The sequence below is a fragment of the Palaemon carinicauda genome, unplaced genomic scaffold, assembly GCF_036898095.1.
Source record: "Palaemon carinicauda isolate YSFRI2023 unplaced genomic scaffold, ASM3689809v2 scaffold646, whole genome shotgun sequence".
NCBI classification, from domain to species: Eukaryota; Metazoa; Arthropoda; class Malacostraca; order Decapoda; family Palaemonidae; genus Palaemon; species Palaemon carinicauda.
In genome coordinates, this window is record NW_027171923.1 from 66,844 (window position 1) to 93,501 (window position 26,658).

Genomic DNA, 26,658 nt, shown 5'->3' on the forward strand with positions numbered 1-26,658 from the left:
GTATTACTACTAAAGTTTAACTGTAGTTCCAACTTTGCTAAAGTCATATACCCATTTAAAAATAATAGTTTGTATTCATATGTGAACAAATATAAAAATAGATTTTTGACCACAGCATATCACTTTTGTGTAATGACCTGTTCATTTTCCATTATCCCTTCTATACCAAATAACACTACAGAGTGTGTACCTTAAAAACTAACTGTTATTGGACAATGTAAATTTATGATCAATAAAATAGTTACATGTACTTTAATTAATCTGATTTAGCATGAGCCTAACTTATAAATGAAAGAATCGTATACCCAGGACTAGGTGTATTTGTAAATTAATTTACACTTAAAACAATAAATATATTTGTCCGTTGAAAATTTCACTGTAAGAAAAGATAGTAAAAATTTCAAAATACATAAAAATTTGAGAAATGAGTTAACTTAGCTATACTGTACAACAATTACGTGAAAAATAAAGGAATATAAAATTAAATCGGAGATCACAGTACATTTCCATCAAAATGGAAATCTTATTTAAAGTTGCCCTCTGCTGAAATCGGAACTAGACTTCCGCTGCTTCAAATTAGAAGACTAATCTTCGGTGAAACTTGTTCTAGCGTGCAGCAGTTGCGATTTGCGAGATGGCCCAGGTTTCGAATCTTCTTGTTTGATTTTCTGAAATGATTACGGTGATTATTATAAGAACTACATTTTTTCAATAAATTTAAATTACTATAATGAACATCAAATCTCTATCTTTTATTACAGTGTCCATTAATAATTTACTGTATAATCTTTAACCCTTTTACCCCCAATGGACGTACTGGTACGTTTAACAAAACTCATCCCTTTACCCCCATGGACATACCGGTACGTCCTTGCAAAAAACTGGTTTTTAAATTTTTTTTGCACATTTTTGATAACTTTATGAGAAACTTCAGGCATTTTCCAAAATAATGAGACCAACATGACTTCTCTAAGACAAAAATTAAGGCTGTTAGAGCTATTTAAAAAATATATATAGCAAAATGTGCTTTAAAAAAATAAAGAAAAAAAAATGCCTGGGGGTTAAGGGTTGGAAAGTTCCAAATAGCATTGGTGGTAAAAAGGTTAAGAATTATGTACAAAATACAAAATTATGAAACAGGATTTTATAAACACTGATATTGTACAGTACATATGATTTTGCATGATTTCTTAAAATGCAAGACTTTTGAGTTTTTATGTTTATAAACTCCTATTTCACATATTCAATTGTCTTTATATAGAGTACTTCTCAATGATGTCCCAACTACAATTATTATTATCATTACTTGCTAAGCTACAACCCTAGTTGGAAAAGCAGGATGCTATAAGCCCAAGGGCTCCAACAGGGAAAATAGCCCACTGAGGAAAGGAAACAAGGAAAAATAAAATATTTTAAGAATAGTAACAGCATTAAAATAAATATTTCCTTTATAAACTTGGAAAACTTTAAACAAAACTAGAGGAATAGAAATAAGATAGAATGGTGTACCCTCAAGCAAGAGAACTCTAACTCTGATGAAGGGGGCAATGCCTGTATACTCTCAATAGTACACAACCTGGTGAATGCTAAAGGACCTTCAAAAATAGGATTAGCATTAATGATTAATGTTCATTGTTCATTACTTCTCTTGCAGTTTAATTATTTCCTTTACTCACTGGGCTATTTTTCCCTGTTGGAGTCCTTAAAAGCTTACAGCATCCTGCTTTTCCAACTGGGGTTGTAGCTTAACTAGTAATAATAATAGTAATATTATTATTATTATTATTATTATTAATAATGATAATACAGCTTAATTTTAATATTCTTTCATAAGCACATTAATCTGCAAGGTTATGAGACAGATGTAAACTTCCTGGCAAGCATTCGATGATACTTATAAAAACAATCTTGTGCTCAAAGCCAAGAAAATTATTGTCTAGTAATAAATATAGTAAGAAAGGACTTTGCTCAAGGTTCGTATGGGTGGATGCACTATTGCTGTTATAGCAAAGACAATGTACAGTAATACACATGACATCTGCTTATGGCTTGACTCTTGATAAAAGCTTTGAAGGTGTATTAAACAGCGGATCTCTTTAAAGGAGCAGAGTATATCTGCCACCCTCTTGATCACTGATAGGAAAGTTCATAGTTGTGCTGGCGTATGGTACTGTGATCATTAACCTTGGTATAAGAGCTAACTTTTCTTATAGATATTCCTTTCAGTACTGTCGCTTATGCTGTGACCTTACCCCATAATCCTGTCTTGCCGTCGCTATTATCGGCAACTGTAGGAGTCTCGTCACAGCTAAGGTAAAAAAACATGAGACAGACATGAGTTGGTTCCTCAGCATATCTCTGGTCCTCTCTGGTACTGTCTCCAACTGCAGTTTCTGTGATCTTAAGGCATAGGTCCAGCTGCCCTGTTGATCTCTTTATAAGTTAGGCTTGCGGAGGTCTTAGTGCATAAATCTATAACAAGTCCCACGACAGTGTAACTTTTACTTGATAGTCGATTCTCTTGAAGAGGAAGTTCTGGAGGACTGCCCTTAAATCTATCGCCAGATAGCTCCGTCTGGCACAATGTTGCTAACTCCGGCTGTTAAGGTGGTATTGAAAGCAATTGGGAACACAGCTGCTGAATAAAGGAGCAGGTGTGATGTAACCAAGATCCACGACATGAACACTGCTCATAGTAAAACTTGAACAATTTGGAAGAAGTTTGGTCTTAGAAGAACCCTCCGAAAAGCAAAACAGGTAAGCAGGAAAACCAAATTGATCCAGTGCCTAAAATCTCAAAAGCTTGTCTAGAATCTTCCAGTAGACTGAAAGAATGAGAGACTTCACCACGACTGTGATCCTAGGGACAAACTAGTGCGTTCCTTCCAGGCTGTTTGGTCTACTTGAATAGAATGATAAACTGAAAGTCATTGCAAGCAATTTAAACAAAAACATACTCCACTGACATTAAAATGTATTGTAGATGCATCTGTTGCAAGGCCTTCCTTCTCACATGCGTCATGCTACTCTGTCAACTCTTCCTAAAACAAACCTTGTTACTATCTTGATATCATCTATTTCTAGCCATAATGATATTCACGATTAAATAACAGTGCTGGATCCTGCAACACTAAAATTGCTAATTTCCTAAATAAATATTTCAAAATAGGAATATTTAAATAGAGAAAGCATTTCTTTACAGCCAAATGAACAGAGGAGTGGAAATGTGTACCTTTAGAGTGCAGAGAGACCAGGAAACTTCCTTTCCTGATTTTGCAAGTTTGGAGATAACGGGAAACTACCTAATCCGGTTTTACAAATGGGTAACTTCCTTTCCTGATTTCACAAGCACAGAGTTAAAAGGAAACTGCCTAATCTGGTTTCACAAGTGCAGAGATAACGGGAAACTTCCTTTCCTGATTTTACAAGTGGGGAGATAACGGTAAACTACCTAATCTGATTTGATGACAAACTTAGTCACTGATTTTATCTTGTATGGAATTTTCTGCCAATACTTACAACATGCCGAGGCTGACGACTGGCCGCCACCTGTACCGTAAACAAGACAACTGTGGATCCCAAGCAAATTGACTTGTACACCATGTGATCAATGGAAACAATTAAAGTCCCTTGACTTGCTGACCCAAGGTTCAGGAGTACTGTAATTGTAATACTTAATGTAGGCTAAAGTCTTCTTTAGCCTTCTTTAACAAACCTCTTCAGCAAGAGAACCCTTAGCACGTTGCTATGAGATGGCACAACACAATCTCATCTTGCCAGTACTATTCATCTTCCCCGCAGGAGTGTGCATACTGTATGTGTCCTTACTCTCGATAAGATCTTGTCCTGATAAAGGAAAGTTAGAGGCGGAGTCACTTTCCATTGGGACTGCTGCTACGTCTTACACCTAACATCAAGCCTCCTGTCGTCTTAAATTGGATCCTTGAAAGTTCAAGGCAGTTTGTTCTAGTTCGTGCACACAAAAGAAGGGTATTGGTCTCTCACAGTTGCGACCAGTCATCCAATCTGGGAACTACTGGCAAAACCTCGCGTATGATGAAAAAAATCAATATGATTTGCCATCAAAATTCTTTTTAAGGGAAAAGAAGTAATGAAGGAAAAGGGCCATTTAAATCATTCCTAGCAAAACTGTGTACCAAACCAAATGTTTACGAAGTGAAATCTTGTTACTAACATGTCAAGACATATACACTAAAAGGCTCTTGGCTGGCCTTTTACAAAGATTATTACTAATACATCGGATATATTGCAATTACTTCCACTTACTAAAGGAAGTACAGGGTACCTTGGTGGTCGCCCGCTAGATCCTAGAGACAAAGGTGTGGCACAGCCAGCACACAATGTCTCTTTTGATTTGTTATAGTCTTTGGAATTTATGCAGAACGAACGTGGGCTATATATAATTATTGTGGTGGGTTTGTTAAGAAACAAATGAAAAGCTTTCACATTTTTCACATTTGATATAAAGATGCAACTATGAAAACTAAACTGAAATCGTAAAATAGAGATATTGTATCGATAGTTTATATACTGTAATAAGATAAAGAAATACTTAAATACTTTATTATAACAATATTATATGAATTTTATACAATTAGCAAAATGACATTTGCAATCAATCTGATATTTATTTCATAAAAAAACAGGACTAATTTTTGACTTTAGTAGCTGGAACCTACTATGTTTTAAAGTTTATTTAAGTATTGTAGGGCATTGACTAAGAAACAAATGAAGACCTTTCACTTATCTGAGATAAAGATGCAACTATGAAGAACTAAATTGTATGATTTAAATAATCAACACTATCAATCCAACTATTTTTTTGAATAAAAATAAGTCATTCACCTTTTCAGTAAAGACGTGGGCGAGCTGTTCACTTCTCGACTGCCAGATCATCTGCTGCCGTTGGAACACGTCGGGATATCTGGAATCAAGGGCGTTATGTAGACAAGATTGCCTGGAATTTAAAGACTGCAAAGATCCTAATGAAGAACATTGTCTGACTGGATGGAATTTAAACATTTCTAAATATCATACTGAAGAACATGGTTGAAGATGAATAATTTCTGTGCAACATAAATATATTCTGATAAATTATGCAAATATTTTTACACTTGAATAATCTATTATCCAACACTAACGACATATAATTTTAATTAGCTGTTGATCAAGAATCAAATTAAATTTTTCAAAATATGTTTAGCATATAAAGAACAAAAACTTTTTTGTTGATCAAGAATCAAATTAAATTTTTCAAAACATGTTTAGCATATATAGAACAAAAACTTTTTTTTCATTTCTTATATGTAAATTACCATAATTTTATTAGTTAAGCATTACTCATATAAAGTATTAAAACAATTTCTTTTACATTTCTATATGTAAGTGATTTAAATGTTATTAATCATTTTAATTTATAATAATATAATAGAAACTCACTCCATCAAATAAAGTTTTTAACCCTTTTACCCCAAAAGGACGTACTGGTACATTTCACAAAACTCATCCCTTTACCCCCATGGACGTACCGGTACGTCCTTGTAAAAAAAATGCAATAAATTTTGTTTTTTTTCATATTTTTTGAAAATATTTTGAGAAAATTCAGGCATTTCCAAGAGAATGAGACCAACCTGACCTCTCTATGACAAAAATTAAGGCTGTTAGAGCTATTTAAAAAATATACGTACTGCAAAATGTGCTGGGAAAAAAATAACCCCCTGGGGGTTAAGGGTTGGAAATTTCCAAATAGCCTGGGGGTAAAAGGGTTAAGATACAAAACCAGTAATTTCCTTACACTTCACCATGCATTTATGAAACCGCATGAAATATTAACTACGACATAATAGCATTTCTTCGATGAGTGGAGTACGGCACTCACTTAGTCTTGTTTCGAGATTGTGTACAGTAATTTTTGATAATAAAATGTGAATAGAAAAGGCTATCTCTTTCATAATTACAAAACTCCCTAATATTATCTAAGCAATAGATTTTTTGTGTAAACTAGAAAAGGATGTTTAATAAATATTAACCCTTTTACCCCCAGGCTATTTGGAAATTTCCAACCCTTAACCCCCCGGGGGTTATTTTTTTGCCCAGCACATTTTGCAGTACGTATATTTTTTTTAAATTGCTCTAACAGCCTTAATTTTTGTCATAGAGAGGTCAGGTTGGTCTCATTCTCTTGGAAAATGCCTGAATTTTATAGCATTTTTTTGCAAGGACGTACCGGTACGTCCATGGGGGTAAAGGGATGGCTTTTGTGAAACGTACCAGTACGTCCTTTGGGGGTAAAAGGGTTAAAGGCAAATCAGAGGAGAGACGAAGGACTGAACTATAATCATTACTACTCGCCAAGCTACAACCCTTGTTGGAAATGCAGGATGCTACAAGGGTAAGTGCTCCAGAAGAGAAAACTAGTCTAGTAAGGAAAGGACATAGAGAAATACCTAATAAACTATACGCATATAATAAAAAAAATATACAATACATACAGATCAGTAAGAACATTAAAATAATGTCATGTATAAACTATGAAATAAGACTTATGTCAACCAGTTCAACAGAAAAACCTTTGAAACTACAGTAGTTTGAACTTTAGAAGTTCCACATTCAACACAGATTTGGAATATCATTTCACAATCTCGTCACAGCTGGAATAAAAACTTCCAGTATGCAGTGTAGTATTGAGCCTCAAGCTGTAGAAGATTTAGACTATTGGAATTAACTTCATACCTAATATTACGAATTGGGAAAACATTTGAGCAATATCCATATAGAAATAACTGAATGATTGTGCAGAGATTAATATCCAAATGAAGAATAAGGAATTTATTAGACAATTTTCTATCCAAGAAATTGAGAAATCAGCCTTGTTTAAAAAAAATGAAAGAGGATAAACTTCATAAACTATAAAAGATAAATCCATTTATCTATTTACCAAGGCACTTCCCCCAATTTTGGGGAGTAGCCGACATCAAACAAATGAACAAAAGGGGACCTTTCCTCTCTACGCTCCTCCCAGCCTGACGAGGGATTCAGCCAAGTTTGGCTGGTACTGCTAGGGTGGCCGCAGCCTAGACAAAGATAAGGTAACTAAGAAAGTAAATTAATCTTCTGCTTTGTTTGCATCTTTTCCAGTGGGGTCGATGTTGGCCAGCATTCTCCATCTACCTCTGTCCCACACTTCATCACCGGTTAATCCCTTTGGTCGAAGGTCATCCTTGATACAGTTCATCTACCTTCGCTTTGGTCTCCCTCTCCTTCTCGTTCCCTGTACCTCCATTTCCCTCACTCTCCTCCCAATATACTGTTCATCTCTTCTCATGACATGACCATACCACCTCAGTCTACTTCCTTGGATCTTATCTGATACTGTAGTTCTCCAACTCCTGTGGTACCCCTAATTACCTTATTCCGTTTCTTATTTATTTTACTTTCTTCCCTAACTAAGAAACTAAAATAAATAACTGATAAACTATGACACACATCACAAACACTTACTTCTTTACAAAAGCTGAGCTGGACAATATGCCGAAACGCCCCACAGAATTTCCTTAATGTCTCGTTACCAGGTAGTCTTAATGTCTCAGTCACTTCGGATCGCCGCAAGACCGTATTCTTCGTGAACATTTATAACTGTAAAGAAAAGTCAATATTAATTACAATATATCAAACATGAAAAATATCTAAACTATGAAATACTAAACCCTTTGTAACTTATTATGTATTTATATTCCAATCTCTTCAGTTCTTTACATATTCCTGCTCTGTCCTCATACACCTGACAACACTGAGATTACCAAACAATTCTTCATCCAAGAGGTTACTGCACTGTAATTGTTCAGTGGCTACTTTCCTCTTGGTAAGGGTAGAAGAGACTCTTCAGGTATGGTAAGCAGCTCTTCTAGGAGAAGGACACTACAAAATCAAACCATTGTTCTCAAGTCCAGGGTAGTGCCATAGCCTCTGTATCATGATCTTCCACTGTCTTGGGTTAGAGTTCTCTTGCTTGAGGGTACACTCGGGCACACTGTTCTATCTAATTTCTCTTCTTGTTTTGTTAAATTTTTAGAGTTTACATAGGAAATCACAAATTTTTAAGTAATTTGTATTTTTCCTAACATACTTACCTAGAACTACCTTCTTAGGAGTTACTGGTAACTATCCTATCCGACCAGCTTTTTGTGTAGTTTACCCTATTCCCGTTTTCTATGGGGCTAACCTCAGGCCGAGTGAAACGCGCCCTGAGGCGACCCGGGGTCGCAGAGCGTGCAAGCTCAGGTTGTCTCTTCAGTAAGTTTCTGGTCGCGACGTGATCATCATCTCGCCGCGCTCTCTCTTACCCTGTGCGACCCCCTGTGTCCCCCGACCCTTTGTGTCTACCACACGCTACCCACGTGTTCATTTCCTTACCCTTTCCTTTGTATCCCTGTGTCTCTTGGTGACTTAGTGTTGTGTTATGGAGCAGCCTCGTCGTTGCCCTGGGCCTGTGGCCGGGAAATCTTGTAAACTTCATAAACTATAAAATATAAATCTATTCTATCTATTTACCAAGGCACTTACTTCCCCCAATTTTGGGGGGGTAGCCGACATCAAACAAATGAACAAAAGGGGACCTTTCCTCTCTATGTTCATCCCAGCCTGACAAGGGACTCAACCGAGTTTGGCTCGTACTGCTAGGGTGCCACAGCTCACCCTCCCATGTTATCCACCACACATGAAGCTTCATAACGCTGAATCCCCTACTGCTGCTACCTCCGCGGTCATCCAAGGCGACCCGAGGAAGCAGCAGGGCCTACTGGAACTTTAACATATATCTTTAAAACATGGTTCAAGAGATAATCACTTGAAATATTGGAAATGTTTTAATAACTAACCATAATATATAAAGAATCTTTTTTATAAGAAAAGGCCTTCAGACCTAGCATCACGCACGCCCTTACCTTAGTTTCTACCGAAAAACTTTTAATTCCACAGAACATTGTAGAAATTATGATTTGATACAACCAAGCTTCTAAAGGATGAGCACAAAGAAACCTTTGCAATTGAATGTAGGAATTGATTTGCAGTCTTACAGACTTTAACAGATAATCAATTAAGAATGGTGTGATATTAAGAACATATATCAGTCAGTTGATAGTGAATTTTTGGGACACACAGTTACAAGGAGAAAGCCATGGAAATCAAATGATACTTCAGATACTATAAAAAAAGGTGACAAAGACTGAAATTGATTGTTGGAAGTTTTCGAGGAAGTAATGAAAATTACAAGGCAGGGAATGATAAGTATTCCAGTATTGATAGTGAAGTCCAAAGAAAACCCAGGAATGACTGGAGAGAATATTTAGACAGGAAAGTAGGTGAGGCTGATAAAGCTATGAATTCAGGGAGTGGCTATGGTATAAGAATTGCTCATAGAATTAAAAACGAAATCTCTAGGGGAGCAAAGAAGAAGAAGCATATACCCATCAAAAAGAGAGATGGATCTTGTTATAACAACAGAAGATAAAGAAAGACAATGTTGGATGGAACACTTTAGTAAGGTTATGAATAGGAGATACGAAGGGAATGATTTGATTGATATACCTGAAGCTGAGAAAGACATTGATGTGCCCATGAATGAATTTAGTGTGTTTAAAGTCTATGTTATCCTAAAAAAAACTATAGAGATGGAAAGCCTCTGGATATGATAGAATAACTGCAGAGATGATACTGGCCGAAAATGAAGTGACTCCCAGACTACTTACAGGATTATTAATAGGCAAAACCTGATGAATGGGAGTTTGGAGTGCTGGTGAAAATGGCAAAAAAAAAAAAAAAAAGGAGACCTGACTGATTGGAATAATCACAGAGGCATAACACTTGCGTCAGTTATTATGAAAATAATGAGACTGGAGAGGAAAATTGATGAAAAGCTGAGAGATGAACAGGCAAGATTTAGAAAAGGTAGAAGTTGCACTGACCAAAGTTTCGTTTTGACACATGTTATACAGCAATGCGTAGAATTTAGAAATCAACTTTTGATGGCATTTGTGGACTATGAAAAAGCCTTTGATAGTGTGCACCAGCCAATTTTGTGGAGAGCCCAGTGTTATTATGGAATTCCTCTTAAATATGTCTGTTCATGAGCATAGCAAATGCAAAGTTTATGTTAATGGAGTTCTATCAAATGAATTTCCAGTGAACAGCGGAGTACTCCAAGGGAATGTGTTGTCACCTATGACGTTTATCCTCATGAAATTTTGTAATGTATAGAACAGTCGGAGATGGTGGAGAAGGATTGGACTCGATTGGTCATAGGATGCTAATGAACACCACAGGATTTGCAATGCTTGCTTACCTGAATGCATGAAATATCACATGAGGCTGGGCTTAAGAAAAATAGATGAAAGACAGAAATGATGAGAACAGAGTATACAATGGATGATGAAATATCATTGGAATGAGAAAGGATTAATGAGGTAGAATCATATAAATATTTAGGAACTATGATCTCCAATACAGGGTCTTTAGAATTAAAGTTTAATGAAAGATTGAAAAAAGCCAATCAGACAATGGCAAGGTTAAGTAAAATTTGTGAATCAAATCGCCTGGAATTACATATAAAAATCAGACTACAGTATATACCAGTTCAGTGAGATCAGTGTCCTGAGTCATGGTATGACAATGAAACAATCTCCAATAGATTTAGTAAATTTGAGATCAAAGCCCTCAGAAAGATATTGGGAGTTAAATGGCAGGACGGGATTAGAAATGAAACTATAAGAAATTATTCGAGTGCCACGTGAAAGAGATCATTATGAGGGGTAGATGGAGATGGTTTGGGCACGCTCTTTGCACTCCCCAAGAGAGATTAGTTCACCAAACGTTCAGTTGGACTCCACAAGGCACTAGAAGAGTTAGAAGACCCATGCCTAGATGGCTAAGGACTATGAAGCGTGAAGTAGGAGATGATGAATGGAGAAGTATTCAATTAACCCTTTTACCCACAAAGGACGTACTGGTACGTTTCACAAAACCCATCCCTTTACCCCCATGGACGTACCGGTACGTCCTTGCAAAAAAATGCTATAAAATTTTTTTTTTTCATATTTTTGATAATTTTTTAAAAATATTCAGGCATTTTCCAAGAGAATGAGACCAACCTGACCTCTCTATGACAAAAATTAAGGCTGTTAGAGCAATTAAAAAAAAATATACTGCAAAATGTGCTGGGAAAAAAATAACCCCTTGGGGGTTAAGGGTTGGAAATTTCCAAAGAGCCTGGGGGTAAAAGGGTTAAAAGCCCAAGATAGAGACGACTGGCGAAATCTACCCGAGGGCCTATGCGTCAATAGGCGTAGGAGGAAATGATGATGATGATGAAATATTCTGTGGATATGACATTGTTGATTGTATATGTACACAGCTTGTCTTGAGAGGTCCAAAACATTATTCAACATCTGATACCAGACTACAATCTACAGATTTCTGGCCCTTACGGAGATCATATCATTCCAAACTGGTTTTAAACCTGCTTTTCCTCTATGGAGGCATTAAGATCATAATCAATACCAGCCTTTTTATGAGTTTTCCCACTCTTCTTAACTAGGTCTGGGTCTCTCTCTAAACCTTTTTTCCATGTTTTACCGAGACCTTCTATAGGCCTTCATTCTTAACTAAAAACTAAACTGTTTGAAATTTTTCTACCTTGATACACTATGAGCTAAAAAATATTAACAATACTACTTACAGAAGATTAACAATCATACCATTGCTAAATATGTGAAGAATATTTCCCCCCGAGACTAAACTAGAATTGCTCGAGTGTACCCTCAACCAGTTTTTTTCAAATTAAAGCTTTGGCTCGCACCTCCCAGCACTTACCGAATCGTCATTTGCCGAATATGGAAACAACAAATGTGATACACAATAAAGATGGTCTTTATCAGAAAAATAAACTTTTTATATATTACCATTGATCATAACCATCTTCACATGGTTGTGAAGATCAAGGGATATCGACCCGGACTTTGACATTAGATGAGTTGGGAGCCCAGGAGTAAGCATCTTCACCTCTTCCGTTGGCGGCACTAACTGGTTGAGATAGTCCTTCGACGACAGGCTGAACTGGTCCACCAGTTCGTCTTCGTACATGCAATACAGTTTGCGAGACTCGAACTCGCTCTTGTCGCTGCCGTACCTGGAAAGTAGAATATTCAATGAAGATTACCTTCAGAGAACATAGCTAATAAAGGATTGCACGACGGAGAAATCAGACGTTGTAATTAGAAGTTGTAGAGTGGATAAAGATAAGAAAAGGTACAGTAAGGTAAATGAAAATACAAGTTCATTTAAAATTTACATTTTTAAAAAAACAAATTGTCAAATGAGTGCCTGGCAGCTATTAGTCAAATTAGAGTCTAGACGCTAAAAATCAAATGAGGTTTATCAATACAATTTCTCCTTCGCATACAGACCACAATCATAATTTCAAAATGTCCTCACACACACTGTAGTCTTTGTCTGGCAGAGAGAATAGTAATAATCGTGTGAACATGTCCCACTTTTATGTATTCTATGAATGAATTTGCACGACTAACAAGCCTGCTAGGAGATAATATAGATTACTATAAGAGTTCTGTGTGGATAGATGGAGTGAAGGAAGCTCTGGGTGGTAGGAGGATAGATGTGAGAGAGGCAAGAGAGCGTGCTAGAAATAGGAATGAATGGCGAGCGATTGTGACGCAGTTCCTGTAGGCCCTGCTGCTTCCTCCGATGCCTTAGATGACCGCGGAGGTAGCAGCAGTAGGGGATTCAGCATTATGAAGCTTCATCTGTGGTGGATAACGGGGGAGGGTGGGCTGTGGCACCCTAACAGTACCAGTTGACCTCGGTTGAGTCCCTTGTTAGGCTGGGAGGAACGTCAAGAGTAGAGGTCTCCTTTTTTGTTTTTGCTTCATTTGTTGATGTCGGCTACCCCCAAAATTGGGGGAAGTGCCTTGGTATATGTACCTATGTATGTATGTATTATTATGTGGAGATATATCAGTCCAATGAGTTGAACTCTACTCTTATATAAATGGCTTGAATTATATATAAATATATTGAATCTAATAAATCAATAAAAGAAATTATAAGATATGAATCTGTGATAAACAGAAATTAAATCTTATCTATAAAACCTATGCTTCTTATATACTTTAAAATCTTAAAAACAGAGAAACTCTCAAAATCAGATAAATTGCTTGACAAACATTTTCTTCACAAAACATGAATATTTCTGTCTTCTACAAACTTTACAGTTGCAAAAATATGTAAAATTGACAAATTCATAAATAATTTGTAACTAATACAAATCTAGAGTTATTTATCATGGATATTCTTTTAGCAAAGCTGGTAGCCAATTAGACTATTGTTGCGAGGTAGCAACCTTACCCACAGACTGGGTAGAGGGTGGCTAGGGGTACCAGCCACCTGTATATATACTCAAAGAGTGGTGAACTAGTCACTTTTTCTCTTTGGCTTTGAGAGAGCGGATATCTCCTCTCTCTCCTCCTTAACCCTTTTACCCCCAAAGGACATACTGGTACGTTTCACAAAAGCCATCCCTTTACCCCCATGGACGTACTGTACCGGTACGTCCTTGCAAAAAAATGCTATAGAAATTTTTTTTTCATATTTTTTATAATTTTTTGAGAAAATTCAGGCATTTTCCAAGAGAATGAGACCAACCTGACCTCTCTATGACTAAAATTAAGGCTTTTAGAGCAATTTAAAAAAAAAAAATATACTGTAAAATGTGCTGGGAAAAAAATAACCCCCTAAGGGTTAAGGGTTGGAAATTTCCAAATAGCCTGGGGGTAAAAGGGTTAAGGTTGCCATAGACATTAACGAACATTTTTACTTTGCGCTCATTTTACACTGACTTTCTCTTTTCCAGGTATTATTGTGCTTCACAATTGCTTCATTGCAAAATCATTACTTACTTATATGGCCTGAATCGCTACACTGTATAGGATAGCGGCCTGAGACAGATTTGATTGGCAAGTTGCATATGAAGGCGAACCCTAAAAGATAAACCAGAGGGCTTACTATTACGTAAATGTTATTTCGCTCGGTGAATGGAGAAGTTTGCCATACAGACCTAGAGGTTGGCAATTCCTGAAAACAAGTCCTCTTAACCCTTTTACCCCCAGGTTCTTTGGAAATTTCCAACCCTTAACCCCCAGGGGGTTATTTTTTTCCCAGCACATTTTGCAGTATATTTTTGCAAGGACGTACCAGTACGTCCATGGGGGTAAAGGGATGGGTTTTGTGAAACGTCCAGTACGTCCTTTGGGGGTAAAAGGGTTAATAACATTAGAGGGACGATACTAAAGAAGAAGATGAAAATAATCCCTCTGTGTCCTCTGTTGATGGTAAGACCTGCCTGGCTACTACCACTACTCCCATCAGTAATAAATACAATATTCATTCATAAGTCACGTCCTGGCTACCACCACTGCTCCCAATGGTAATAAATACAATATTCATTCATAAGTCACATCCTGGCTACTACCACTACTCCCAATGGTAATAAATACAATATTCATTCATAAGTCACATCCTGGCTACTACCACTGCTCCCAATGGTAATAAATACAATATTCATTCATAAGTCACATCCTGGCTACTACCACTGCTCCCAATGGTAATAAATACAATATTCATTCATAAGTCACATCTCAAAGGTATAAATTAGCAAATGAGGATCAACCTCACTAGGTACCAGCAATGGAAATGGCATTTATATTGAGGTTTCATCCACAAACTAAAGATTACTAGGAAAGGTGTGATTTGGTGGTCTAGAAATCTTTACATACGTCATGTTATTTCTTTTGGCTAGTGACAAGTGAAGGCTAAATCTGAATTTGAACTTCAAGTTGAATATATTCTTCAAAATGTTAGATGTCCTACATTCTCGTTTTGCTTCTTTGTTTATTTGTTAACGTTTTCCGTTTGTTCTCTTTCATATTTCAGTAGAACTTCAAAACTTCACAGTTGCAGCAAATGTCTTTATGTTGAACAGGCTGACATAAGTCTTCATAGAATTCATGTGTTTTAATGTTGTTAATGTTCTTAAAATATTTCATTTTAATTGTTCATTAGTTTTTATATTGATCATTTATTTAGTTTCCTAACTGGGCTATTTATCCCTGTAGGCACCCTTGGGGTTATAGCATCTTGCTTTTCCAACTAGGGTTATAACTTAGCTAATATCAATAATAATAATTGACTGTCCAATTCATTCTATCTATGAGCAGTTGCTTTTGGAATTGGGGGTCCTTCGAATTATAGCATTCTACCTTTACAACTAGAGTTATAGCTTGGCTTGTAACAATAATAATAATAATAATAATAATAATATTATCATTATTATCATTATTACTTTCTAAGCTACAACCCTATTAGAAAACCAGGATGCTATAAGCCCAGGGGCTCTAACAGGGAAAATAGCCCAGCGAGGAAAGGAAAAAAGGAAAAATAAAATATTTTAAGAAGAGTAACAACCTTAAAAATAAATATCTCCTCTATAAACTATATAAACTTTAACAAAACAAGAGGAAGAGAAATTAGATAGAATAGTGTGCCTGAGTGTACCCTCAAGCAAGAGAACTCTAACCCAAGACAGTGGAAGGCCATGATACAGAGGCTATGGCACTACCCAAGACTAGACAGCAATGGTTTGATTTTGGAGTGTCCTTCTCCTAGAAGAGCTGCTTACCATTGCTAAAGTGTCTCTTCTACCCTTACCAAGAGGAGAGTGGCCACTGAACAATTACAGTGCAGCAGTTAACCCCTTGTGTGAAGAAGAATTGTTTGGTAATCTCAGTGTTGTCAGATGTGACGACAGAGGAGAATCTTTAAAGAATAGGCCAGACTATTCGGTGTATGTGTAGGCAAGGATAAAATTAACCGTAAACAGAGAGAAGGATCCAATGTAGTACTGTTCGGCCAATCAAAAGATGCCGTTACTCTCTAGTGGTAATAATAATACCAACTAAAGAAAGGAGGTCGCAGAATAAACCATGTGATGTTCATGGAAGCCATCAAACTGTTCAGATAACATACTAAGGAAATATACATGCTAATCCAGATGATAAAATTATATCGGGAGACATCCAGATGGAGTTTGGGATAGAAAAGTGTGCTCTAGTTAACATATTAGCATTATTAGAAGCTAAGCAACAACCCTAGTTGGAAAAACAAGATGCTATAAGCCCAAGGGCTCCAACAGGGAAAAGAAAAGTAACAAGGACGGAAGGGTTAGAGATGCCAAATGGAAATGTCATCAAGGACATACACAAAGCAGGCAACAAATACATTGGGAGTAATACTGCACTAATTATTCAGCGTCTACTTTCCTCTTGGTAAGGGTAAAAGAGACTCTTTAGCTATGGTAAGCAGCTCTTCTAGGAGAAGGATACTCCAAAATCATACCATTGTTCTCTAGTTTTGGGTAGTGCCATAGCCTCTGTACCATGGTCTTCCACTGTCTTGAGTTAGAGTTCTCTTCTTTGAGGGTACACTCGGACACACTATTCTATCTAATTTCTCTCCCTCCCGTTTGGTTAAAGTTTTTTATAGTTTATATAGGAAATATCTATCTTAATGTTACTATTCTTAAATTATTTTACTTTTCATTGTTTCTTTTCCTCACTGGGCTATTTTCCCTCTTGGGGCCCCTGGACTTACAGCATCCTGCTTTTCCAACTAGGATTGTAGCTTAGCAGGTAATAATAATAATAATAATAATAATAATAATAATAATAATAATAATAATAATAATAATAATAGTAATAATAGGATGAAGTAAAAGGTCAGAAGAGAATACATGCAAAGGATAAAAAAGCTATAATGAAGTCAAAAGCTCAACTCTGGAAATATGGTAAAGTCTATAAACAACCTGGGAAGTGCCAGTTATTAGGTACAGTGCCAGAACAGTGGAATGGAAGAAGTCAGAGCTATGCAACAAAGAAAAACTAGAAAGGTAGTGAAAATATACAAGGTACTGAACCCAAGAGTGAATATTGACAGGCTCTATATACCACACAGAGGAGGAAAAGGATTCGTCGGTATAGCAGAGTGTATCAACATCGAAAGTAGAGAACTGGGACAGTATATACCTTAACCCTTTTACCCCCAAAGGACGTACTGGTACGTTTCACAAAAGCCATTCCTTTACCCCCATGGACGTACCGGTACGTCCTTGCAAAAAAATGCTATAAAATTTTTTTTTTTCATATTTTTTATAATTTTTTGAGAAAATTCAGGCATTTTCCAAGAGAATGAGACCAACCTGACCTCTCTATGACAAAAATTAAGGCTGTTAGAGCAATTAAAAAAAATATACTGCAAAATGTGCTGGGAAAAAAATAACCCCTTGGGGGTTGAGGGTTGGAAATTTCCAAATAGCCTGGGGGTAAAAGGGTTAATCAAATGCTCTGCGTCAGCCATATGCTGACTAACCTTACTCAGGACTAGCATCAAAACTTCCTTCCTCGTGTCCGAAGCCTTCACCACAACACCCAACCAACGTTCACACACTAACAAAAGTTTCTTATTCAACACTGGCAGATGATTCAAACAATCAGCCGATCCCAAAAACTCGGCAGGATCGAAAACAAAATCCTCCATGATGCAAAAAAAATTAAATTATTCGGAGGGGAAAGGCAACAATACTCAAAAAGATAGCAAACACTAAAGTATTCACTCGAATGCCGCTCCACCGACCCAATCACTGAACACCCTGAGCCCTCGATCCTGTCACGGTCGCCATTTTGTTACGACCTCGGGTGAGGCCGTGGTGCAAGATCTTTAACCCTTTTACCCCCAGGCTTTTTGGAAATTTCCAACCCTTAACCCCCAAGGGGTTACTTTTTTCCCCAGCACATTTTAGTGTATATTTCTTTTAAATTGCTCTAACAGCCTTAATTTTTGTCATAGAGAGGTCAGGTTGGTCTCATTCTCTTGGAAAATGTCTGAATTTTCTCAAAAAATTATCAAAAATATGAAAAAAAATAATTTTTATAGCATTGTTTTGCAAGGACCTACCGGTACGTCCATGGGGGTAAAGGGATGGCTTTTGTGAAACGTACCAGTACGTCCTTTGGGGGTAAAAGGGTTAAAGCACTCGGTAAGAGAGGTCAGTGGTTTTAAATGTTCAATGAAAAAGGGTCAATGGAAACGAAAACACGAGAAAAACTCAATGTTTAATATACACTTAAAACTATAAATGAAAATTAACAAAACATAAACAAATATCGGTCAGCCTTGTGACAACAGGACCAAAAATCACGTCTTCAGAATAAACATCCGAAAGGATGACCTAACCTCTTAAAATATAAATCCCTAAGATAGATGAATAAATATACAACACATAAGCAATAAATCAGGGGCCCAAATTTAGAACACTTACCTATTACTAAATAAGGTTAGGAAGGAAGGAGGAGAGAACAGTGAGGAAATACTTAAACTCCTACCTATAGTATAAAGCTAAACCTTATAATTAATAACATTAATCACAAATCCAACAAAAAAAAAAAAAACATTCTCCATACTTAAACAAACTAATAAAGTATAAATATATATATAAATGACACAAAACAAATAAACTCTCCAATTATAGAAGGAACGAAGTATTTACAACACGGCGGGCTACTCCCGATGCTAGGCTAATATTTAAAGCCTCAGGGAACTCTGGCATAGATTCCCAGGAAAATGAACAGTCACATATCAAAGCACTGCCTTCAGAGGGAGTACTGGAGAACAGGTAAACACGAGGCATAGGCACAGCAACGTCCTTTCAGAAAAAAAAATGGCTAGAAAATTATTACCTGGACTCAGTCTCCCAACATGCCTCCTCACGAGGTAACAAGCTCCCCACACAGCTGCAAGGACGAAAAGACGCGCTGCAGAGGTGCCCCTCCTGCTTCCGCTCAACCGGGACAAAATCCTGGACAACGGCCTGAGCCCGCAGGAAGTCCACACCCAACACTAGTCAAGTCAAGGCTGAAAAGCTCAGATGCACCGTGGGTGGCCGTTCCTGAGCAAACTACCCTTAAGGTAATTTAGAGGATCCAACGGCCTGAGCCCGCAGGAAGTCCACACCCAACACTAGCCAAGTAAAGGCTGAAAAGCTCAGATACACCGTAGGTGGCAGTTCCTGAGCAAACTACCCTTAAGGTAATTCAGAGGATCCAGATGAGGTAATCCAAATAACAGCTGCAGTAAAAAAGGTGTGGGAGGCATTCAAGTCTAGCCCAATCTGTCTTTATCCTTCTCTCCTGGCGAGGAAGAAAACATTCTCCCCTATGACGACAGCATAAACAAACTGACGGAGAAACTGCTAGTCGAACTCCATAATCCTTGGCAGCTTTGATAATGAATACAACAGGTGGCGTTACTAACACACATATCATAATTCTCACTACAATACCGGAGAGGAGGCCAACAAATGTCTCTGGCAAAACTGCCTTAGAATTTAAGATTATTATGTTAATACCTAATATATGGACACTATGTCCTTGGTTTGCAGCATAGTATGGACACTACGTCCTTGGTTTGCAGCATAGTATGAACACTATGTCCTTTAGTTTGCAGCAATAGTATGGACACTATGTCCTTGGTTTGCAGCATAGTATAGACACTATGTCCTTTAGTTTGCAGCATAGTATGGACACTATGTCCTTTAGTTTGCAGCATAGTATGGACACTATGTCTACAAGTTATGGTGAACCGGTAACGATTTAAGGACTGGCCAAGGTGAGGGTTTAACCAAGTAATTTGGAAAACCTCACCCGATTCCTATTTCATAACAAAGCCTCCTGTTAAAAAAAAAAGTTAGTGATATATATTATGTGGGCACAGACATAAAACTTTTTTCTAGTAGTTTAGCTAAGGTAAGGTAAAGAGAGAAAGTTTTTACTTAACCTCCTACTCCAAAAACTCTAGTCCAAACTAAGAAGTAGCATTAGTCTTATCTACTCTGGTAAAATTTTGAATTAATGCAATAATCCTTACTGGTACAAGGTTTATATTATGGTGCTTTGAATGAAGATAACTGGAAGAAATCATTAGCTTTTAGTAAGAAGGGATTGACTACCATAACTAATAAATTATTGTATGGATTCATGATAGTTATCGCCATCAATAATGTTTAAAACACTATAACCCTTTTACCCCCAGGCTATTTGGAAATTTCCAACCCTTAACCCCCAGGGGGTTATTTTTTTCCCAGCACATTTTGCAGTATATTTTTTTTAAATTGCTCTAACAGCCTTAATTTTTGTCATAGAGAGGTCAGGTTGGTCTCATTCTCTTGGAAAATGCCTGGATTTTCTCAAAAAATTATCAAAAATATGAAAAAAAAAATTTTTATAGCATTTTTTGCAAGGACGTACCAGTACGTCCATGGGGGTAAAGGGATGGCTTTTGTGAAACGTACCAGTACGTCCTTTGGGGGTAAAAGGGTTAAAATACACGCTATTTAATAGATATTGTACAAATTAGTTAAAACGTGGTAGGTATTTGTAGTAGTTGGGTCGACTACCATAATTAAACCACTAATGTCCTCCAAATATCACAAATTTTTAAGTAATTTGTATTTTTCCTAACATACTTACCTAGAACTACCTTCTTAGGAGTTACTGGTAACTCTACCTAACCAACCAGCTTTTGTATAGTTTACCCTCTTCCCATTTTCTACGGGGTCAACCTCTGGCAGTGTGATACGTGCCACGAGGCGACCCCGGGGTCGGGCAGCGTGCTAGCTCAGGTCGAATCGTCAGTAAGTTTCTGGTCGCGACGTGACCAACATCTCGCCGCGCTCTCTCTTACCTTGTGCGACTAATTTCCTCCAAATATATAAATTTTTAAAAAACCATAGGAGAAATTGCAGAACAGACCAGCCCTTTAAAAACACACACACCCAAAAAGAAATTGGGAATTTATACTCCCAATACCGAAGGATCAAGAGCCTTTGTAGGGTGACGGCCAGATCCGTTTTCATTCATAGAAAATGGGAATATTATAAAGTGGGGTGGACTGTGGCCGTCATTCTAAAATCGAGTTCGTAGAAAACTGTAATATTCTGAACTGGCCGTCGTTCTAAAAACAATTTTGGAGGGAGAAGCTAACTTAAAAAACCCACCTAACCTATGCTAAAAGCCGTATCCTTATCCAGGAGGGCTTCGCCCCCCCCCCCCCCCCCCCCCCCCCCGGACCCCCCTTACCTACTACGGGAGCAAGAAGATTCGTGGCCGGAGTAAGAACTCGAGCCACAAATTTTCAGGTAATTTAGGGTTTTCAGCAAAAAACATAAAAGTGTGCGTTTAAGCACATATTTAAGATCCGTAGACTATTTCCAAACGTTTTTATTCTATACAAGATAACAGTCGGAGCGATAATAAGCAAATTAGGACGCTTGGCCGTAGCGCTACAAACTACCCAAGGATCATTTGCATCCAGGTCTGTCGTACAACAAACACCATCTACATAAGCAAGCATAATCACAGGTATGACGGTTAGCCAAATTAACCCTATCACTTCACTTCTATATCACTAAGCCTAACCTCAAATTACCCATACTGTACATTCTAATAAAGTTTTTATTGGGATTTCATGAAATCCGTTAAAAAATGCACTATGGCGGTTCACTTCGAATGTAAAATCCTCATTTCAATTATGATCAACAATTGTGAGATTTATTCAACACTCTAAGCCTTATTTTACATAATAATCTTGAAAAATTTAAATTTTTACGTAACAATGGTGTTCTTCCAAGAGAAACTAAGTGTCCTAAATATGCTAAGCCTTATAGTTTACCTTCAGATCAACAATACAAGCACTATCACGCCAAAGTTCATAAGACTAAAACTAAAACACTTGTACTATCACGCCAAAGTTCGTAAAACTAAAACACTTGTACTATCACGCCAAAGTTCGTAAGACTAAAACTAAAACACTTGTAAAGTGTGATTCGGGTCTTCCCCCAACTGCAGGTCGTTCCGGTGATGTTTCTACCCGTCACCTGAGAACGTCAGACCGACTAATAAGGTAAGACAATATAGCCTCCTAGGTCAGGGTGAACGTAGTTTGTTGTGACGGGTGTAAACTTCCTTATGACCTGTCAAATCAATTTTATTTATGGGGAAGTTGTCGTTTATTTTGGTCTGAAACATAATTTGAAAATAATTTTATCATTTATTAACGTTACCTTACCAGGAGTGAAGCCAGTTGGGACTTTGACTTAGATAAGAATATGGCAGTCTAAGGGGAGTAAACAGCTCTTAAATTAAATTAGGTGAGCCTTATGATAGCTGAGGTTCTTGTGTTTATTCCGCTTTAAAAATGTGCATTTTCAAACATAGCTATTGAAACCACAACAATAAAACAAAGCAAAGACAGAAAAATAGCTGGATTGGAGCCTTTGAATAACGCTGGAACCATTTTCTAGGCTTGATTGCAAATTTACAGGATGTGTCCCCACCAACTATAAACTTTACTGACGGGTAAGAATGTACGTGGATGGGACAGCATAAATGGTAAAAACGAATGCTTTATAATCTAAGACGACAGAGGCTTTAACTATAGTGAATTTTGTAAACCAAGCAGGAGCTACCCATGACTGGTGCGTGGACTGAACAGTACTTTGAAAATATTGCCGTGGTAAGGGTTAATGATATTGTAAGGACATCACTCCCTCCGTCGTCCAGCAATGTCACCGAATTCTCTATTTTATTTAAATTCTCCTTTCGTCACACTGTGGCTAACTGTATATATTTATCCCACTCCCTCAGAGCTACAATTTCATGTAATTATTATTTCATTACCTATTTCTATTGACTTGTAATTCAAGTATTTGTACGTGTGAAAAACACACATATTTTGGCGGTTAGTTCAAGCCGAATTGGCGCCTGCAAGCATGCTACTTTTCCGTCCGCACCCTGTATTATATTCCCACGTATGTTTGAATAAACTGTCAGTTGTCGTTGGTGATAGCTCGTCTCACTGTCCTTACAATATGTAAATTGTAAATATAATCCGGAGCCTTTGCATATCAATGAACAGTTTCTCCTTTAGAGTGCATAAAAATGGACACCGACTAACCTAACCTCTTCCCCAAAACCTAACCTACAAGGCGTGACCTTGCCTACTTACCTGACGGTCCCCTGCGACGCCCCTAATGCTGGCGTATTCTTTGTCTGCCATCATTATACATACAGCCTTCCCCCAATTTTGGGGAGTAGCCGACATCAACAAATGAAACAAAAACAAAAAGGGGACCTCTACTCTCTACAATCCTGTGAGACATCGACAAATAATTCATATAAAAATTTAAAATATAATTCATATGATATATTGGACCCATAAAATGTTTTAAACCAAAAAAAATATCAATTTGACAAGTATAAAGAAAGATAATGCCTGCACCATTTAACTACATAGATCGCAACATCTTATAAATTGAACTAAATGAAGTTTTAAACACCTTAGAGGTCCAGTCCATCATTCTACAAAGACCCCATATTGGCTATTCTTATTTGGCCTTAGCCTAGCCCGGGAGGAGTTATATTACGTATGGCCCTAACCTGCATTGAAATTAAACTGTGATTTAGGCTAAGTCTGGGCCTAACCCACGCTACCTTAGGCTAAATATAAGACTTGACATACGGTAAATTTGGCCAAGTCTAAGCCCGTAAGCGGTAAGTTACGCTAAGTCTGAACCTGGACACTAAGTTGCTTTTAAAGTTTCAGCACACACTTGAGACTCACCTCAGCCACTTGGATCACTGTCGTCAGCTTTCATATTTAAATGGTTGAGACACAACTTAAAATGAAAAAGAATCCAGAAGCACAAAATAGGGCTTAACGTCAGTTCAATGTTCGGCCCAGTGGTGCCGTTTTGTCAAGAAGGAAATCCCACAAATGGGACCCAAAAACCCCACAGATTCCCACTGTCACAAAGTATTCTCAGGCTCCCACAAAATATCACATGAATAATTGTTTTTTTCAAATTTACTGTAAATTCGATTTCCCTTGAACACATCATTCAGTGATAGGAAATCTAAGTGCTCTATATTTTCAAAAGATATATAGATAAGATAAGTTTTGGAATTCCCCGCTTTAATTTGAAAATATACAGTAGGCCTACTGGCTAACAAGGGCTATAGGGTGCCACAATTACAATTATCCTTGGATAAAACAGCAACAAAGATATTCCTTAGAAATTGAGACAATAAGAATTAACATGTGCACGAAGAAAAGCAATAATCAATAATAGCTAGAAAGCCTAAACACAACAAATTGACATCAGTATTCCTCTTCGTCCTCATCTGCTAAAACCAGCAAATCACTGTTACATTCCTCGTATTCAATTACATCCTTAGCCATAAAATTTTTTACCATATCAATAGGTGGCTCATAAGTTATACAAGTGTCATTTTGAAGCTTTAGGCCATACCTTATTTGCAAAATTGCCTCTACGCTCCATACAACCAGGTGGGTTCCTCAACTTATTGTGTACTACGTTCATTTGTAAAAATATCCTCTCGACCGAGGCATTAGAGAATGGCAGTGAAAGAAGTGTTAAGTCCAAGGATGAAATATTAGGAAATCTTTTCTGGCCTATTGAATTGCTCTTTTCGTTAATTAATGCCCAGAATGAAAAAAAACCTCTTTCATGCAATCTTGAGGCCATTCTCTGAACCATAAAGCCTGCCATTCATTCTCAACTTGGTCTATATCATTAAAAGTTGACCTATTCTTTGCAGCTAATGGGGATATGTTATCTTTGCTCTGAGAGGTAGCATGTTTAGGGTGCAGTTTTCCCAACATTAATAAGTTCTGCATTGTTCTTTAACATGCGTAATTTGAGTTTCTTTAAGAATACATTTTAATGCAGCTGTTCTAAACTCAAATCCAAAATTAATAAAAGACACCGGCATCATATAATCTAAAAATTTTAGCCCAGGAAGTTGTTCAACTGGACACTTTGCAAGATGAGTAGGCTCTAGTATCTACAATTATTTGCATTATATTTCTATACATGATCAATAGATCTTGAGTTAATATCGTAACATCAGCCCTTTTAGCTTGGAACAGCTTATTTACCCCGACTAATTCCTTCAACACCTTCCTAACAAACAGGAAATATAGTTCATTATGAGGGTCTTTATAAGCATCTCTCAATACTTTCGCCATGTGACAACGTTCTGTAGATGCTGCTACCTGAAAATGAAGCCTCAGTGCATCCCATTGGTCAATAATAACACTCATAGCCTCTAACCGCGCTAACCAACGAGTTGCTGACATCCCTGGTATCTTTTTTGGTTTTTTACTCTCGAGAGTCTGGTAGATTTCATTTCTGAATACGTTTAGGACTATTTGAAAACCAATTATGTGACTCACAAATAATGAACTCTAACGCTGTTGGAAGCACTTCAGAGGCTTTGCTGGCAGCAAATGTAGAGAGTGACAGATACACCTAAATACAGTCAAGTCAGGGTTGTCATTTTTCAGCAGGGTTACAAGGGAATGGTGAGAGCCTATTATCAAGCTGGCACCATCACATCCTATGCCTGCCATTTTCTTAAACTGCAATCTATCCTCCTCCAAACATTTCTCACAGTTGCATTAAGTGTGTTTGCTGAGCAGTCTTACAATGGAACCAATCGATAGAATGTATCTACCACTCAGTGTTGCCATGAGCTTTCTCCTAATATATCGTACAAGGGCTTCAAAATTATGTTTTTTCCTATGGAATTATCGTACATGCTAATATTTGCATTTACTACAGTACATTATATATATATATATATATATATATTATATATATATGTATACAGTATATATATATATATATATGTGTGTGTGTGTGTGTGTATTATATATACACACACACATATATATATATATATAGAGAGAGAGAGAGAGAGAGAGAGAGAGAGAGAGAGAATACTATAAGATACATTTTATTATTTCACATAAACTGAGACAAAATAAAATGACCAAATTCTTTTGGATAAACCTAGCCTTACTACACATCAAAATGGACAAAATTGAAATAAGCATTTCCTTCAGCTATACTCGTGCTTTACATCAAAACAGACAAAATAAAAATATGTTACTTTCCTTCAGATGTATCCATACATAATATATCAATGGAAAATAAATGCTTTCTTAATAGATTTTTACAACATAAATTGTATTTTTTGTACAGAATTTAATAGCATAGTATTAATACTCTTCATCATCTAGTACTTTTTTAAACAAAAGTTTGCTATTTCTAATGTCACTTAAATTTTAAGTTCAAATTCTCTACATTCTCCCTCGTCTTTTACACATTTAGTTGTTATAATAGCTCAATTTATTATTGAAGTATTCAGCCAGTTTTATGTTTTTCGAACAAATCTACTTTAGTGAATGAGCCAGGTCTCGTTCATCAAATAAGCTAATGGTAATCGGTAAAGAAAGATTGCCTACGGCAATGCCCTAACTCCTAAGTAACCCTCCCTCCTATCTCGCTCTCTTTCCAAATCCACAGTAATATTGTCCCTTGGGATTTATACTTTTTTTTCTTTTGTTTTGTCAGTAAAAGACAAATAATTAATAAAT

At 37.0% G+C, this 26,658-nt stretch overlaps 1 long non-coding RNA gene and 1 pseudogene across 1 annotated transcript; both read right to left on the reverse strand.

Annotated features, from left to right (window-relative positions):
* Positions 1–310: 310 nt before the first annotated feature.
* On the reverse strand, positions 311–23,950 carry LOC137637308 (uncharacterized). The gene is made up of 5 exons (XR_011043544.1): positions 23,818–23,950; positions 11,976–12,202; positions 7,522–7,656; positions 4,867–4,945; positions 311–668 (listed from the first exon to the last, which is right to left on the reverse strand). It is a non-coding gene; the product is annotated as an uncharacterized lncRNA (long non-coding RNA).
* A 255-nt stretch (positions 23,951–24,205) lies between these two features.
* Positions 24,206–25,735, reverse strand: LOC137637307 (uncharacterized; annotated as a pseudogene).
* Between the last annotated feature and the right edge of the window lie 923 nt (positions 25,736–26,658).